This window comes from Falco biarmicus, chromosome Z (genome assembly GCF_023638135.1).
Source record: "Falco biarmicus isolate bFalBia1 chromosome Z, bFalBia1.pri, whole genome shotgun sequence".
NCBI lineage: Eukaryota > Metazoa > Chordata > Aves > Falconiformes > Falconidae > Falco > Falco biarmicus.
The window spans coordinates 76,226,214-76,243,173 of NC_079311.1; the positions used below are offsets into that span (position 1 = coordinate 76,226,214).

At 42.9% G+C, this 16,960-nt stretch overlaps 1 protein-coding gene across 4 annotated transcripts in view; it reads left to right on the top strand.

The window, feature by feature from the left end:
• The first annotated feature begins 393 nt into the window (after positions 1 to 393).
• Positions 394 to 16,960, top strand: part of UBAP2 (ubiquitin associated protein 2) — a 125,991-nt gene continuing 109,424 nt past the window's right edge. For all 4 annotated transcript variants that reach the window (XM_056323773.1, XM_056323774.1, XM_056323776.1 and 1 more), the window contains exon 1: positions 394 to 486. The gene's annotated coding sequence lies outside the window, so the exon portion shown is untranslated. The remainder of the gene's footprint in view (positions 487 to 16,960) is intronic.

Consider the following 16,960-nt stretch of genomic DNA (forward strand, 5'->3'; position numbering starts at 1 on the left):
CTTCACGGCCGCGGACCGCTCCGCCGGCTGCGGCCTGTCCCCGGGCCCCGCCGCGGCGCCGACCCGGTGCTGCGGCCCGTCGGGAGCGGGGAGGCCCCGCGGCTTCTCCCGGCGGCGACGCTCGCGCCGCGGGCGGGGCCGGCCGCCTCCTTCCGCCGCGTGCGCTCTGGGGGGGCGGAGCGCCCGTGACGTAGGGAGGAGGGGCCGCGTGACCCCGCCCCCACTCAGGCCGTGCCGGTGTGTGAGGGGCGGGGGGCGCGGCGCGCGGGAGGGCGGGGAGGGGCGCCGGCTGCCGGGGGTAGGGGAGCGCGCCGCGTCACGGTACGTCACGTAACGTCACGTCGCGTCACGTGGCGGGGGAGCGGCCTCGCGCGCGCGTGGAGGGAGGGAGGAGTGGGGAGGGGGAGGGGGCGAAGCAGGCGCGGGGCGGTCACGTGACGGTGGTGGGCGCCGCTGCTGCTGCTGCTTTGTGAGCACATTGGGCAGGTACCGCGCGGGGGGGCTGGGGCCGCGCGCCCGCGGGGTGCGGTGGGGTGGGTGGGGGGTCGCGTCCCCCTCCCCCACCGTCCGCCCTGCGCGCGTGGCGGCGGTGGGGGCGGTGGGCCCGCGCGCCCGTGGGAGGCCGGGCGCCCCTCCCCCGCCCAAGGGCCCGGGGGCGGCCTGGGCTCCGTCAGCGGCCCGAGGCTCCGTCCGGGCCCGCCCCCCCCGCAGGGCACCCCGGTTTTGCCGCGGGGCCGGCTCCCGGCGCCGGTGGGCGGTTGAGTCCGGCGGCGGGTGCCTGCCGGGCCCGCCCCTTCCCGCCGGGCCCGGCGCCCCTTCCCGGCCGCGGGCGGCTCAGGGGCGGCGGCGGGCGAGGGGGGCGGCTCTGCCCTACTTTCGCCGCCGGCCGCCGGGGGAGCGGCGCCCTGCCCTAGATTGCCGCCCCCCCCGGGCGCGGGCACAGGCCGCCGAGTAGGCCGCGGCTGCGGGCCGTTCCCGCCCAGCTCCTGCCCGGGCTCGCGTGGGGGGGTGGGCCGGCCCGACCCGACCCGACCCGACTCGACTCGACCCGGCCCGCGGTGGGTGCCGGCCGGGCCGGGCCAGCTTTCCACCCTCGGCCGGCCTGCGGAGAGGGTCCCGCTCCCCACCCCCTTGTTTCTGGTGCCCGGAGGTGTCTGTTCGGGCCGGCTCGGGCTTCTCGCGGCTCTGGGGGTGTGGAGAAAGGGGGGTGCGGCGGCGCCCCTCAGAGGGGAGGCGGGGCTGGCGGGGTGTGTGCCTTGGGGCCCCCTCTGATACCGCGTCAGGCCAAAGGAGGGCTGGCAGCACGGCGGGGAACGAGTGGTGAATAACTACTGGTTTGTGCCTTGTGTGGGGCTTTACTTCCATCTTTCTCCATCTTCCTGGGTGCTCCTTCACTGGTGGGGGGGTAGGGCAGCTGTGTCACGGTCACAGCTACAGAATTCACTGACAGTAACTTCTCAGCAGCAACAGCAGGTTACTTGAGGACATGGCAATGAATGAACTGGTTTTTTTTAACCTTCTCTACCTAGTCCTTCCTCACTGCTGATTATATATGGTTGCAGAGAATTTTAAGTCAGGGCAGGGCTTTGCTATTGGCCTGGCTTATGTTGCATTAAAAAAAAACAAACAAGAAAGCTCTTCTGTGTTTGCTGTTGTTGCTGAAGAGAATTATGGCAGGAAGGTGAACTGGTAGAAACCCTTCTGCAGAAAAATGGGTGTGTAAAAGACCTTGTACACCTTTGAGCCTGATGGCAAGGATCTGAACTCTGTGATGTGAAATAGATCTAAAAATATGTGCTGAAATGTCTGCAGTGCTGTTGAATGCCACCTGGGAGATGCTCATGGTGAACCTGGTTTGAAGCTTCTCTCTCCTGTAGGTGTGTTAACATCAGGAGTGTGGACATGCAGAGCTCTCTTGGTTGTGGCAAAGGAACATGTGGTCTTGTGGAACAGAAACTTGGGGTTTGGTATGGAGCTATGTAAGGGGAAGCTCATGAGGGCCAGCCCACTGGGTCTCTAGCTACCAAGCAGCAGTTGGTCTCTAGTCATCTCAACTTGAGTAATTGCTGAATGCTTCTAATACTGCAGCAGCTCGACTCTGTAGCCTCTGGGATGATGGTGGCTGGTGGAATGGAGGGGCTGTCCTGGCATAAGCAGCTGTTTTTTGCAAGGAGGGAAATTGGAGGTGGTTGTGAGTTAAGGGAACAGCGGGGGAGGATGCTCAGGCCTGGAGGAGCAGTGCTTGCTGTTCAAACGTAGGTAGCCCTCAGCCTTCTGAGGATCTGCTTTTTTCATATTTACCAGACACTTTTAGCAGTTCCCTTGGTTATATCTCATTCTGTGGTGGAATCTAGGTTTGAATTCCTACCTGACTGACCCGGGTCTGATCTCTCTGTGGTGGTTTGACCTAACTTGTTCAAAGAATTTATTTTTAACCTTACACTAGGTTACTTGGAAATAAGCAAGGTTAAATCACTTTGCAGCATTAATGATGTTTGGGACTCCTGAAGGGTTACATGGAGAAAAATGGTGTAGACAAATTTTGATGCATATTCTGGAAAATGAGCCAGTTTGTGTATTTGTAACCTCAACAATCTTGGTAACTGGAAGGAGGTAGCGAGGAGTGGGAAGTGGGCAAGCTCTGTTCTGCTTTGTTCTAGTTTCAGCGGGTTTTGATTTTAAAAAGTGTTTATAAGTAATAAAAACAAAGGCAGGGAAATTCAGAAGTTGAGGGTATTTCACTTGTGTTGTTTTGGCTGGTCCTCAAGAAGGCTTCTGGTGCCATGACTTGCAAAAGGATTTGACCATTTGAGGGGACTTTGGAGTTACAGGCTTGCCACTGAAATCCAAGGGAAAACCCAACAAAATAATCTTGCCTGTTACCAGAAGCTATTATTTTTAAAACTTCTTTAGTTCTTCCAATTTGTAAGCTACCCTTTTAAACTTGGAAGCAGCAGACTTTTGTTGCTTTATATTCCTTCCATGGACTCTTTTTTTAATGTGGTGCTTTCCTCCTGGAATGCCATTTTTTGGTATGTTTTATGTGTGTTGCTGGTGTCCCCATAGTGACACTGTTCATAGCAGAGTAGTATGCTGATTAATAGTGCTTGAGAAATAGATGTATCATAGTCTGTTAATACTCTGTTAATAATTAGTACTGATAGTATTACTAAATAGTAATGATTACTTGCAACTTCAGTAATGTTTAACATTTGTACTTGGAATAGGTTCTTCATGAAAGTATAGGAATACAACTTTATACCTCTTATTAATTTATTTAATTTATCTTTTTCTCTTATTTGATTAAAGCACATGAGCAGAACTCTGAAGACCTGTGTTCTGTGCTTGTGTTTGTGACAGCCTTGTTTTGTCTTGGTAAAAGAGAAGCCAAGTGACTTCTCTTTATAAGGCAACAGACTGAAGAAACTCAGTGTTCTATTTGTATACTTCAGAAATACCGAATGGAAGGTGCTAGAGGAAATACAAGTGATAAACACTTCCGTGTTGTTACTCTGATGCAGCGTTTTGTTGAATTTTAGGCTTTTTTTGTGATATAGTTTGCTTGCTTGTAGCCCATTGTGTCCTCTTTGCTTCCAGAAAAGACCTAGTTTGGACTTGTACTGTTTTTCATGTAACTTCCTTAAACAGCTTATGCTCGTTAAAGTGGGAGCTTGGATGAAAAGTTGTGAAGCTCCTTTGTGATTACTTAAGGTTCATATTTTACAAAAATCGTGCAAAGGGTTTCTCTGTTTTGCGCTAATGTGGAAGACCATGCTCTTCAATTTTGGCAATCTAAACTGGCAGTTTGTCAGAACACCCCATCCACCTGGGACTCCTGCAGTCTCTTTCAACAGGTGTGATTCCTTTGGCCCTTTCCCCCCTGCTACATCTCAATACTGTGAAGAGTAAAGAGTGACGCAAGTCAGATTGGAGATGGAATGGTGATGCATAAGGTCTCATGACTTGCTCAGCTTGCATTTACTAAATCATAACTATTTTGCTGAGTATATTGTTTTATTTATGTTCTCTTTAGATTGTAAAGCTTGTAAGGTAGGTTATGCGAACAACTTCTTGCAGTTGTTGTGTATGAAGTTGTTTCTACTCTCAGTTCTCTTGAAATTAACTTTTTTTTTTTTTTTGGTCCAGCTGTCTTTGTGAAAGATGCAAGATACTGTGGCTTCCTTTGAAGGCGAACTTGTCAAGCTTTTTTCCTCTCCCTCCCCAGCTTCTTAAATCGGTCTTCCAACGGATGAGGTTAGGGAGGAATCCTTAACCTGGCTGAGTGTAGCATTTTGCATTGAAAACAATGAAATGTTTCCCATATTGAGAGAGCTTTGATCTTTCTGGAGGCTGAAAAGGTTTGCCCAAAGTAGTACTCCTACGGTGAACTTCATGGTTTTGGTTTTTTTTTGCTTTATTACATAGGAAACACAGTTTATTCCAGATCTGCAGAAGATGCAGCTTCGTGTTACACAATTATGTCTTATTTGAATCCAAAGTTAAATGGAGAAAACACATATACTTCTTAACCTCCAGATCTGAATCATCAGTTGCATTTTTTTTAACCTGGTTTAATGGGAAGTGGGGTGGGCGGACAGTCAGTCTTGGCCTGTTAGGCAGCTCTGTGGTTGAAAGTGTAAAGTTTGAACTGAGTAGCTATGATCGTATTCCTAAATATTTTTAATGGTTAGCTGTAGAGAGAGGAAGTCTTTGTGCAGTTTTATTGTGTGTGGCATAGGTTTCCTCTAGAACATTTCAGTTGTATTTCTTGTGACTAAAATACTGTTCCTGGAAGTAGGATGATGCTTTAGAGACCATACTGAGATTGCTTTTGAACAAAGAAAATGATTTTTTTTTCCTACTGTATTTGTTTTGTTTTAGAGATGATGGATATAATAATATGGAATGAAGCATATGGCTTCTGAAAGCTTTTTTTGTTGACTTTTTTTTTGGGGGGTTTTAAATGTTGACGGAATAATGGCTATTTTATGGTAAACACTTGACTGTTACCTTGTATTATCACATTGTCTGTACTTCCCCGTGTTTGAAGGCTGTTGCAGATTTGTGGTTTGTTTGGTTTTTTTTTTTCTTTCTGCATTTACACTCTTCCATGATTTTCAAACTTACATGTTCTCTGAGATGCAGTTACAGCAACATGAATCTGAAAGGAATCCTGGTACCAAACCCTGCTCTGTTGTCGGGCTGTACATTGTAATTGTATTTGAGAAATTCTGGTCCATGCTTTTGATGGCTTGTACCCCAAGGGACAGATGTCTTCTGTTGTGGGGCTTTTATTTCAGCTCTCAGTCACACATCCTTCAGATCACTGACTTGTGATCCATTTTGACATGAGGGAACTAAGTTACTGATGGTAACTACAGGTGACCAAATATGATGAGAGGGAGTGGTACTGTACTTCCTGGTCTTGTTTATTAGCTACTTAATGAATTTCTGAGTGTTTTGAACATGGGGTAAGTGCCAAGGGGTACCTGTCTCAAATTCAATGTAGAGAAGGATTGAGGTAGTATTATAAGCTCAGTGAAGGCAAGTTAGTAAGTATGAAAAAGTGTTTAGGGTTTACTTTTTTTCAGTGTTTGTGGTAACCTGGAGGTTTCTGATCTGTGTCCTCAACCTGTTGGGTTTCTTTGTTGCTTCTTGATGTCCCGGTAGCAGCCATACCCAGGAACTTTTCTTTGCATCTGAGGAAAAGCTGCTTATAATCTTTCTTGAATAGTTCTCGGTTATGACTGCAAGTATAAAGCTCCTTGCAGTTTTATATCTGTATTCCAGTTTTCATTGTCTACCATTTTATCTGTTGATGTAGTAGTGTATATTGCTTTATTACTGATTTAAAGTCCCAGTGACTGTTACCCTACCTGATTTAATTGAAAATAGACATTCATTTTATTTTCTTTACGTGACTGTGAGCAGAAATACTGGAGGTTAAGAGTTGTCCCTAATGAAGCTTGTGGGGCATTCTGATAACAGCTTTTCTGTTACAGGGCTTCCTTCTCTTGTCACTTAATCAATGACTGGCTGAGTTTGGCAGGGACCTCTGAACATCATCTTGTCTCCCCCTGCTCGAGCAGGGCCACCTATAGTAGGTTGTCCAGGACTGTGCCTGGACATCTTTTGAGTATCTCCAATGATGGAGAGTCCACAACCTCACTGGGCAACCTGTGCTAGTGCTGGGTCACCCTCACAATAAAAAAAGGATTTCTTGATGTTCAGGCAGAGCCTCCTGTGTGTCAGTCTCTACCCATTGGCACTGATCCTGTCACTGGGCACTGCTGAAAGGAGCCTGGGTTTGCGGTGTGCCTTACCATCAGGTATTTATATGCATTGATGAGAGATGCCCTGCATTCGTGCCCCGCTCCCACCCCAATAAAAAAAAAAAAGGCAAAAAAAAAAGCAAGAAAAACCAAACAAGCTTTCTTCTGATCTACTTGACATAGTCAAATTTGTAGTCCTTCAGGCAAACTCAAGGCCATGTGTTCACATGTCTGTGAGGAGGTGAATTGAGGGTTGAGTTTAGTACAGGTGGTGGTAACAGTAATTCATGACTCAGGTGGGGAGTTTTGGGATACGTGTTTAGAGAAGGTGCTGTGGAAGTGCAGTAAGGTGCATATTTCAAATCCAGATAATTTCTGTGCTTTCAAATAAGGAGTAATTGGCTGTCTCAGCTCTAGTTGAACTGAAGACTATAATTCAGCTGTACTGTGAGGGAAGAAACAGGTCAAACATTTGATTGTCTGATAGTGATAAAATTGCTCAAGTCTTGTGTATGTTCTGTCTAGGAGTTGTGTGGATTGTAAATGATGGTTTAATGTACATACAGCATTTAGGAATAGTTATGCTGAGTTCTTAATGTACTTCTGCATATTGAGCATGCATTTTATGAAGCTATGTCCATCAAGATAATTTTTAAAAGTACTTTTAGATGAGAGAAAATCCAAAATTTTGCAGAATTACATGAGTCCTGGTAAATTAGAAGTGAACAGGATCAGCCTATTTTTCCTATACTTGCAAATCCAGCCCTCTTCCCTCAAATTCCCAGGACTCTCACAACTGTAGGCAAAGGTTAAAATAAAGTTAGATAGTTAAAATTACTTCATAGCTAGGGATACTGAGTCTGAGAACTGCCGAGACTGCTCTTTTTAGTGCAGTCTTCTGAAATGAAACATCAGTGAGATTTAGTTTCTGCTAGGAAACCCATCTTAAATATTTATGTGACTTACCTTCCTTGCTGATTCTGTTGATTGCTAGAAAGTGCTTTTGTGTGGATAACTGGCTAGCTGAAAAAGGTCTCATAGACAGTCCAGGTGGCTGGACAAAAATGCACATCGCTCTCAGCTTATCCGAAGTAAAGCAAAAGTTACACAATAACAGGAAGATTGCGGTGGGAAAAGAATGTTGCAGGTGGGAACAGATAACTACAGAAGAGAAACTAGGGGGAGGCTTGGTATTTGGGCAACTAACCAATAATGAGCTTAACTTTTGTAATATGTATGAACTAATTATAACAAGGCATAAAAGGTGACTGTAAGGCACAATAAACGAAGTCTGCTGATCACTCATATTGAGTGACTGTGTCTTCCCTCCATCACAACATTTTTGAATACAGTCTTGGGTGAGAGAGAAATGAAAATTTCTATCTTCTATATTTCTTCTCAATAAACAAATCCATTAAAATAACTGATCAACAGAAGACATCCTGAGTGTTTCACTAGTTATGAAATGATCCACCTGTTTGTAAAAGATGACATAACATGGGGCAAGAAACCACACAACTATCCCTTTTCAGTTTATTTGAATATCTAAGCAAAAATTGGGCACAAAAACATATTGTGAGGCCTCTTACTTGCAGGTCAGAACAAGCAGGTTTTGAACATTTGAGTCAGACTGTGGTAAGTAAAACCTTTTCCACCTAGCAAAAACCAAGTACCTGTTTGGGATTGGAGCTGAATGTAGGAGGGAACAAATGAAAGAGGTCAGCAATGAGGGTCGGCATCATTTTCCTCCCTGGGACTTTGTTAAAGAGTGGTGGGTGGCCAGGAACTGGTTTTATGGCTGTAGGTCCCCTTTATTGACAGACCTTGACTGAAAAGCTGGCATGCAACTCTTCCTCCCCTTCCAATTGCCCCAGGGTATCAAAAAAAAAAAAAAAGCTAGGATCAGTTGCTAGCATGTTCTTTTGATGGTATGTTTTCTCCTTGACTCAGCAGACAGGTCCTAATGCAGTATGTGGACGGAGAGGGACAGAATGAGTTGCTTGTGGAGGAGCAGGAGGAGAATGCGGCTTGAGAGTAGTTACAGGACAGGTTTGGGGTGAGGGGGGAAGAGTTTGGCATTCTTGATCACTGATATGATGGGTTGCTATTTTGCTTTGTTTGTTGAGATTATCCAGAATGGCTCATAGCAGCAGAAATCAAATCATTAAAGCTGGGGAACCTTAGGTGTGTCCTTACAAACAAAATTCCTGCTTTGATGAACCGTACTGAAAGAGTGTAATGAAGTAACACCGCCGGGAATGATGAGCACTGGTGAAATACCTGGAGGGGTGGAAGGGGTCTGTGTTCTCTGCATCTCTTTTGGCTGTGAAGTCTGGGGTGGTGAATTATTGGACACTGTGACTGTGTTTCAGTCTTTTGAAATGGTGTTGGTCTCTTAGTATGTAGCCACCGGGGCTTCAGCAGGGCAAGCTGGAAAGTTGCAAGATTGTTTTACATCTTACTTTTCCTGTAACTGCCTTCGTGGGTATGTGTAGTGCAGCATCCACTGGTTGCCCTTTTCCCAGAAGTTTAGATATGAACAGACATGGCTGTGTTTGTTTAGATATGAACAGAAATACTGTGAAAGTTTTTGTAAGATAATCTTTGTTCTCTTTTCGGGGAGAAATGTTGAAGGGGATAGGCTTTCTCTTCTGGCGCTCTAATGGTGGGGAAGGTTAGTTCTGTTTAGAGATTCAAGTAGTCCTTCTGTTGAATAAAAACGAGGCTCTTCCCACCTCTTACATACCCTGAAGAGTCTCAGCTTCACACTTCTCAATTCCTCTGTCAGGTGAAGTGACCTCACATAAGCATAGCTTAAAAACACTGTGCTAAACTTGTCTAAAATGTGTATCTAAACTAATTTTGTTGTAGTTAAAGCCTAAAAGGATTTAGCTGAAGACAACATGTAAGAAACTGAAAACAGAGTTTTACATTAGGTTGGTTTATTCAAATGTATATTGGGGTATTGTGACTCTGTTTTATTTTATGCTAGTATAATATTTATGGCTAGAGAGATGTGGAGTTCTGATTTCGTGAAATCTTAAAGACCCAGCTTGGAAGAAGTTGTACATGTAGCTCTTTCAGGACTTGTGAATTGACCTTCCAAGCAGTTCAGCTTCTGAGATGTACCAAAGCTTGTTGAAATACTGAGCTACAGTCTTTAGCCTCCACTTCTCTTTTTCAGAAGTTTTATGTATTTTTAAAATTACCCAAGTTTATAATTAAAAGTGAAAGATGCCCTCCATTTACTCTTCCAAAGACTGTATAAAAGTAAGATTTTTGTTAAGCTTCAGACCAGTTCAAAAAAACCCCAAACAGCTTCCCAAAGGCTCATCTTAAAGAAGATGCTGGGAGTATTTTCCAATTGTATTTAAATGCAAAACATCACAGCTCCAAGAGTCTGCAGGTTAACAAAAACATTATTGTATGTTTCTGGAACTTAGGCTTTCAAGTCCTTTACAGCAATTGTATATCTAACTAAAGCTCTGCAAGAGTTCAGCTGAAGAAACACTTCTTTACAGCATGAGAATTTTAGATTGACATCAGTGTACTTCTCTTTTACAACAACTTGCATTTCAGTCATGGTAAAATCTCCACTGACAAGTGAGCTCCAGATAAACATTTATTTATTTTTAGTTTCCTCTGAAGTAATATTACACCCTAATGTGTATCCACAAAAGGATGTAAGATTGACTTTTTTTTTATTTTGACTCACCAGGTTTAATTCTAAGTTTTCTTCTCACTTAATGCCATTGCATTCCTTGGGCTCTTTGTTTTATTCCTTTTTTTTTTTTTTTATTTGATAGGAATTGTGATAATTCAGTTGAACAAAGGTTTATGTTTTCAAATCTGCTTACATATTAGAATATACATTAAAGTCTTAACTGATCATCTCTGATATGGATGACCTCATTCTTGGTGCATTGTGTTCTGGGAATTTTCAGAACTTTATTTTTTGTGTATATAACATTTGAGAACCTAGAATGGGTTTAAAGGGAAGTTATGTCTCTGGCTTTGGGAATGAGATAATCTATTTCAACATGCTTTTTCCTTCCCATTCTTCTTTCTCTGGCAAAAAATTCTGAAAAGACCACAAAATGTTTTTCTTGGGTTGTATTCATAACTCTTCAAATGGACTTCCATGAATAAGTGGAAGCAAAAATTCTGCTCCTTAAAGTTTCTTTTCTCAGCAGTTGTATGTATACTCAGCGATGTTCAAATGCAGTGTATTGAGAGCTGTTTTATCCCATTTATTAGTTTCCTGCATTTGATCCTGCAAAGAAATTCCTGTGATGTAGTTGTTGATCTCACAGTAACTTCCATGACAACAAATCTCAAAAACTCAGACTTTAGGGCAGGGTTCTTTTGGGATACCAAAACGAAGGTCATGCTAACACCTTCTGCCTTAGAGTTTTATAGCACAGCAATAGGATTGGTAAGTACTGTTTTTCACGTTTTAGACATGGGAAAGCGGAGGGGCCCAAAGGACAGTACCTAGTCAGATAAGGCTCATATATGTTCGAAAAAACACCCTAACCCTCTGCAGAACTGCAAGTTTCAGTGTTCTGAAGGTGCGACAGGCAGCAGCCTTTTCCGCAGTTTACTTTCTCTTTTGGGTAAATGCTGCCCTCTTAACCGCGTCTGTATCTTGGACTTTTTGCTTGTATCAGAGAGGAGGCATGTAGAATGACAAGTTGCATTTTTTCTTTTGATTTTTATTTTCACTTTATTCTAGTGAATCAGATTCTTACTAGTTTTCAGAAAGCCATGTTTTGGGCAGTGTACTCATTGAACTGGAAAAACAGTTTTTGTGTGTTAAATTGAGAACACATTTAAAGAATCATATTGTTTTGCATTTTAAACTGGCCTGCCATTGGTACGGTGTCATCTTGGCTTTTACAGCAAGTGTGTTTAACCTTCCTCTGTTGTGTTAGGATTTTTAAATAACATTCTGTAAATGACTGAAAATCATTATTGTGATTAAAACCCTGTTACTTAAAATATGACAAGTTTTAAAAACTGCATTACAAACTTATCTTGGTTATCCCTTGTTCCCCCTTTACTTGACTTCTGTGTACATACAGCTTTTTGGTTTGCTCGGAGAAAATTGATGTTTACAACACGTTTTCTGCTGAAATGGTTTTAAAGATTGTCATTGCCAAACCATTTGTTCAGTGAAGTTTTTAAAGGTGTAGTATGATCTCTGAAGCTGATACCTGTAATACTGTAATGCTGTTGCTAGAGTTGAACACTGCAGTTAGCAAAATGGGTATTCCAGTTGCAGTCTCAGAATTCACATGTGTACTGAGGGGTGAGGTGCCGCAATTAAATAAGATTAATACAATTAGATAAATAAGCTAACTGTTTTCATAAACTAAGACATGAAGAGTACAAGACCTTTTTCTACCAAAAATGAATTAACTTCATCTTGCAGCAGTGTGCTTGGTCTTTTAGACGGGTGGTAAAAGACAGGTGACTAGTATCTTCTTGAGATGTTTTAGAAAACAGGTTTTCTACTTGGGCATGTTAAAATTGTTTACACAGTATGTATACCTTGTATACCTCTGTGGAATCAGGGACTGTTATTTATTACTATGCTGTACTAAACTAACTCAGCAGAATACAAAAAATATGTTTAAAAGGGAATGTAAGCTTTCAGAAAATAAGTGAATACCCCCCTCCCCCCACCACACACACACCCGCCCCTACCTACCAACCCCCCTCCCCCCACCTACCAACCCCCCATAAATTGGAAAGGAATTTATTAATAGTCTAGCAATAAGAGGGAAGTTTTGAAGAAAAGCTTTCTACGCTCATTCAGATATTGCAGACTGCAAAAAAAAAGCTTCTGTGCATTTTTTTTCATTTTTATTATGAACTAGTCTGGCTTGGAAAGAAATGGTGGAGGTGATTGAGAACCTCCTACAAGGGACAGAAAATGCATGGCACCCAAACAGTGTTTTAAGTCAGTCCAGATTTGCAGAAAAAGGTAAGGGGCGGGGGCAGGTGGCCTGGAACAGTGATTGTGGATCTCTATAGAAGCCCATGGGTGGTTCCCCCCTACTTGTGTGGGAGAGAAGATAAATACTGAGTTAAGTTCAGTAAAACTTTGGGCAAGTTGACATCATCCATGAGTAGCTTGTCGCTTTGGTGTCTTTAAAAAGGTTAAGAAACGAGCTAAGAAGTGGGAGAATTTTTCTCTTTTTAATATCAAACACACAAGAACAGCCTGGATGACTTTATTTCTGTTTTTAGATTTGAACTCTGTGTAGAAGGCTCTTTATTCACCAGCTCCTTTCTAGTGTGTTGTATGTTTGAAGTTGTGAAGATTGTTAATCCTTCATTTCTTTGGATAGCTTGGTATTGTTTTGGTGCAGGTCGGATAGATCTGACCTCACATAAACTTGAAGAACAATGGAACAAGAATAAGTGAATTTACATGTGAGACCAAGTGGAAAAGTTGTGATCATGAGGAAAATAATGCTCAAAATCAAGTGGGAAAGCTTGGGGGGAAAAGCAAGTTTTCAGACTGAAGCAGGTCAAGGTAAGGATTAGTTTCAAAGGAAACTAATCAAACTCACCTTGTTTAAAGCTAAACAAAATGCTAACAACAGTTATGCCCACAGAAGGAACCCACACGTGAGGTGGCAGAGAAATAAAAGTTCTCTCTTACGGCTTTCAGTTCTTCATGCTGCTTTCGTGGCGGTTGTCTCTGAGCACCTGACAATGTTTGAAAAAGGACTTGGCTTGGAAAGTTAAACTGAACCAAATGGCTGTTGAATTTTCTTAAAGATTTTATGCACAGTAAAAGCATAAGATCGTGAAGGAAGGAAACCTTTAATACTGCCTTAAAAACTATTGTGTTTTTTTTTCTTCCTGGAACTTTGTATTACATGTCACTGTGAAAAAATCAGATTTTTATTTTGGTGGATTCTCCTCTTGCCTAAGATGAACCTTGAGAAATATTGTAATCTGAGGGAAAATTATAGAAAGATGTTCTAGAATTTCTTGCTTTATTTAAAAGATGTTTTTTCAGCAAGACTCCTGTTTTTTCTTTGGTTTTATGAATATGTGAGCGTTATCACAAGCAGTGATCTGTACTGGTCTTCTTAGTATCTAGTTCAAGGAGTAGGGCTGTGTACAGTTGCAGGAATGATTGAGCTCTTTGGTATTGCTACCAAGATTGAAGCTAAAATAAAAAATCTGGTACCACGAGGTTTTTAGCACATTTTATAGATACAGCCTTACTGATCACTTGATGCATTTGCTTTTATATCACTTGTGACTTGTAATTTAACAATTTTTTTTGTTGTGAGTATTGTGATATGATCTGATGAGTGTCTCGAGTCTGAATTAATCTTACCATCCAAAACTTTTTTTTTTAATGGTGACACTTTCTGCTTTGTTCCTTCTTGTCAATTCTAGTGTGAATTAACTAGGTGCCCTTTTTTGTTTAATACAGTTGAGTGTATTTCCGCCAGTGTGAGAACATAACAAATGTCTCTGCTTTTGCTTGGCTATTTTTAGTACTGTTGCTTGTATCTGTTTCTATTCAAAGAATTCCGTTGGAAGCTGTTCCAGGAGAGCATGGTTTGGCGACACGGGAGGGAGCTGAAGTGGGCAGGGAGAGCCAAGTACCGGGTGTATTCATGATCTGGCAGTGAGATGTCTGATGTCTGATGTTTCCTGTGTGCCACCTCGTTTACAAGAACCCTGCTCAAAGTGAATTCCCAATTCTGTGTATTGTCCTGGCTGCATGGCTCCCAGCTTGAAATAGCTATTTCTTTCTGTCATTTGGAGTAACTGGGTTTCAGCTTGAGTCCTCTTACTTGGTTTGTTTTTCTGTGTAAACAGCAATTAATTTTAGGGGCTGTCAGAGCAAATAGCTGAAGTACGCATTTCTACAGTTTAATAGCCAAAGCTGACAATTCCCAGTGCTTGTGTTTTTCCCTGCTCCGGTTACAGTTCAGCATCTTTTTTTATTTTGGTACCACTTTAATCTGGATTAATTTACTAAGTTTCTTAAAAAGGTTTTCTTTGTTATTTAACAGTTCGGGTTTTTACCCTTTTTTTGCTGTTGTGTGAGTTACTCACTTGTGGGTACAGTTAGCTGTTGATGTTGTTGATGTAGTGGTAATGATAGATAGGGGCATGGTCCACTGGAAGTACTGCGTTTTTTTTTTTCTAACTGCTGTGTCTTACAGTTGGTACTATTGACAGACTACGAGCCTGAAGAGTCCTTGATGTATGCTTGTGGTTGTGTTGTTATGTACTGACTTACCCCAAGCTTAAACTGTTTCAAAAGTGTCCTGCTGATGTTGTCGCTAGAGGTGTGGGAAATAGTGACTTTGAGACAAGTTGGATGGAGTTCATACAGGAAGGTCATACGTCCTGTGCAGCTTTAGTGGTGTGCTTCAGTCTTGTCTGAGATGCTTTGGCTACTTAAATATTTTTTTTTCCCTTGTAGTATGGATAGCTTAACCAGGGTGTGACCCGAGGATGTATGTCCTTCTATGTATTCTTTGAAGAGAACATCTATAACTTTGGTTTGTGCTCTGCAGCTATTTCCTTACCTACATGTGTGTATCTGTGTGTGTGTGTGCGCGCGTGTGCATACCCTGAGCTCGCCTGGGCGTTTACCTGGCCCCTGAGTTCATCTTGGATAGACTGGAAAGCTGTGCAAATTATTACATCTGCAGAGGCTTTGCCTTGTGATTATTATGGTGGTTTTTTTGGTGGCAAGAGCCATTTGAATGACTTCCAAGTCACCCAGCCCTGTCTTCTGGGATGAGTCTGTCTGGATTTCCTCCTTTGCCCCTCGGAGGGGCTGCTGCTGTGAGTTTTAATGAGCTGGCAGAGGGAGCAAGCCTTCTCAGGGTGGGACTTTTGATACAAGGGAAGGGTGGACATTTAAGTCTTATTATTCTTGTGAAAGTCAAGTTCAAAGATGATCAGCAAAAGCATCGAATATTTAGTGGTGTGTACAAAATCATTAAAGATTGCTTTTGGTGGCTAAATTGCTTTAGGGTAGTTTGAGTCTCTAGTTTAATGCCTGAAACTGAATGTAGACAGGTATTTCTGTGGCTTGGCGAAAGGACTGTATTCTAGATTACTGTAAGCTGTGTTAGGCTGTCCCAGTGTTGGTTAATTATAGCCTCCCCATGTTTGGACAGAAGCATATCTAAATTCTTCTAAGTGTATTCTTTACTGCAAGTTACTGAATACTAACAGATATCTAAGAGGCTGGGCATTAAGGAGTGTTCCTCAGTAAAGGTGATAAAAGTTTCTATTTTCCCACTGGTGATCAAAAGAATATGTATGCTGTAAGGTAGTGATATATTCAAAGTCACTGCTGGCAGATCCCCTTCCTGGGATTTTTTTTTTTAAAGTACCTACAAGGTGCCCCTTTTTTTTTTTTTATTTTATTTTTGTTGTTGCGTGCAGAGGACCCGACTGGGATCAAGTTTTGCTGTACTGGATCCCAGGAAAACAAAATCGAAATCTCATATTTTACCTATGTTATAATTGTGCATGGCTGCTGAAATGCAAGTTCCCCCTTTCCTTGTGGACTTGATACCCATCTCTCATGTCAGATTCAGCAGTTGTATAGCTACATAGTTTTCCACTGGATCAGCTTATTCAACTGACTCACTGTTTTGTTTTAGAGGGTTTAGTTTGCTCTTGGGTCAGCTTACTGAACCCACTCCCTCTGCAGCTGCAGTCATTACTCTGAAGGGGAGTAGCAGTATTATGTGGTTAAGGAGTAGGGGAGCAGGAATGCCATTTCTGGCGACAGCTCACAGTTGTGTGGTATTAGATGTGAGCTGAAATGCAAGTTTTAGTGGAATAAACTGTTTGGGTTCTACCTGCTCTGGGGATTGAACTTTGAATTGAATACACAAGCAGGTCCCAAATGGGAACTAAAACTCCAGTCACATTTTTTTTGGTCCCAAACTCTGCTCGGCCATCCTCCACTTGTCTGCGGCTTCAGGAAGACTGTGCTGGTTCTGGCTGCAGAGGGTGATGATTTTCAACCCTGAAAAACCTGCTAGTACAGGTTTTTTTCCTCAGCTGCGGCAAACCTTTCATTTAAAATGAAGTACTAGTTAATGTTTTTTCAAGCCTCCTAGTTAATGCGGTGTATAATACAGACCGAGTATTTGTTGCAGGGGGTGACTAGGCTGTAGTTCTGCTAGCTGCTGTTTTGTTGGAAGTTGTAGACACTGTAGTGCCTTTTCACTGGATGCTACTCAGGAAACCTTAGGAGGGAAAACGCTGAGAGCTTTACCACTTCTGTTTTACTTTGTTCATTTTTCCTTTTTTGGGGGCAGGACACAAACCCAGGGGATCAGGTATGAACAGATTTGTAGTACTGATGGATCTTGACCACTGAATGTAGCAGTGGTGGAAATACGAGTGAGTATGATGTGTATTGGCTTGGCTAGTGTTTTGTTTTATCGCTTTAGGTTAGAAAATAAGAGAGCCGAGGACTTGGAAGTGGAGGTATTCCTTTCCTATGCAGCAGTAGGAAGCAGGTTGTGTGTGGCTGTGCAAGCATCAGGAACCACCTCTGAGCTACTGTGGTCTCCATGTGCTTCCCAAAACACCAAGTCGGCTGATGGTTCAGGATAGTGCATGGTGTAGTCAGTGGTGGGAATACATTTGCTTTTTCTTTGGTAGCTTTTAGA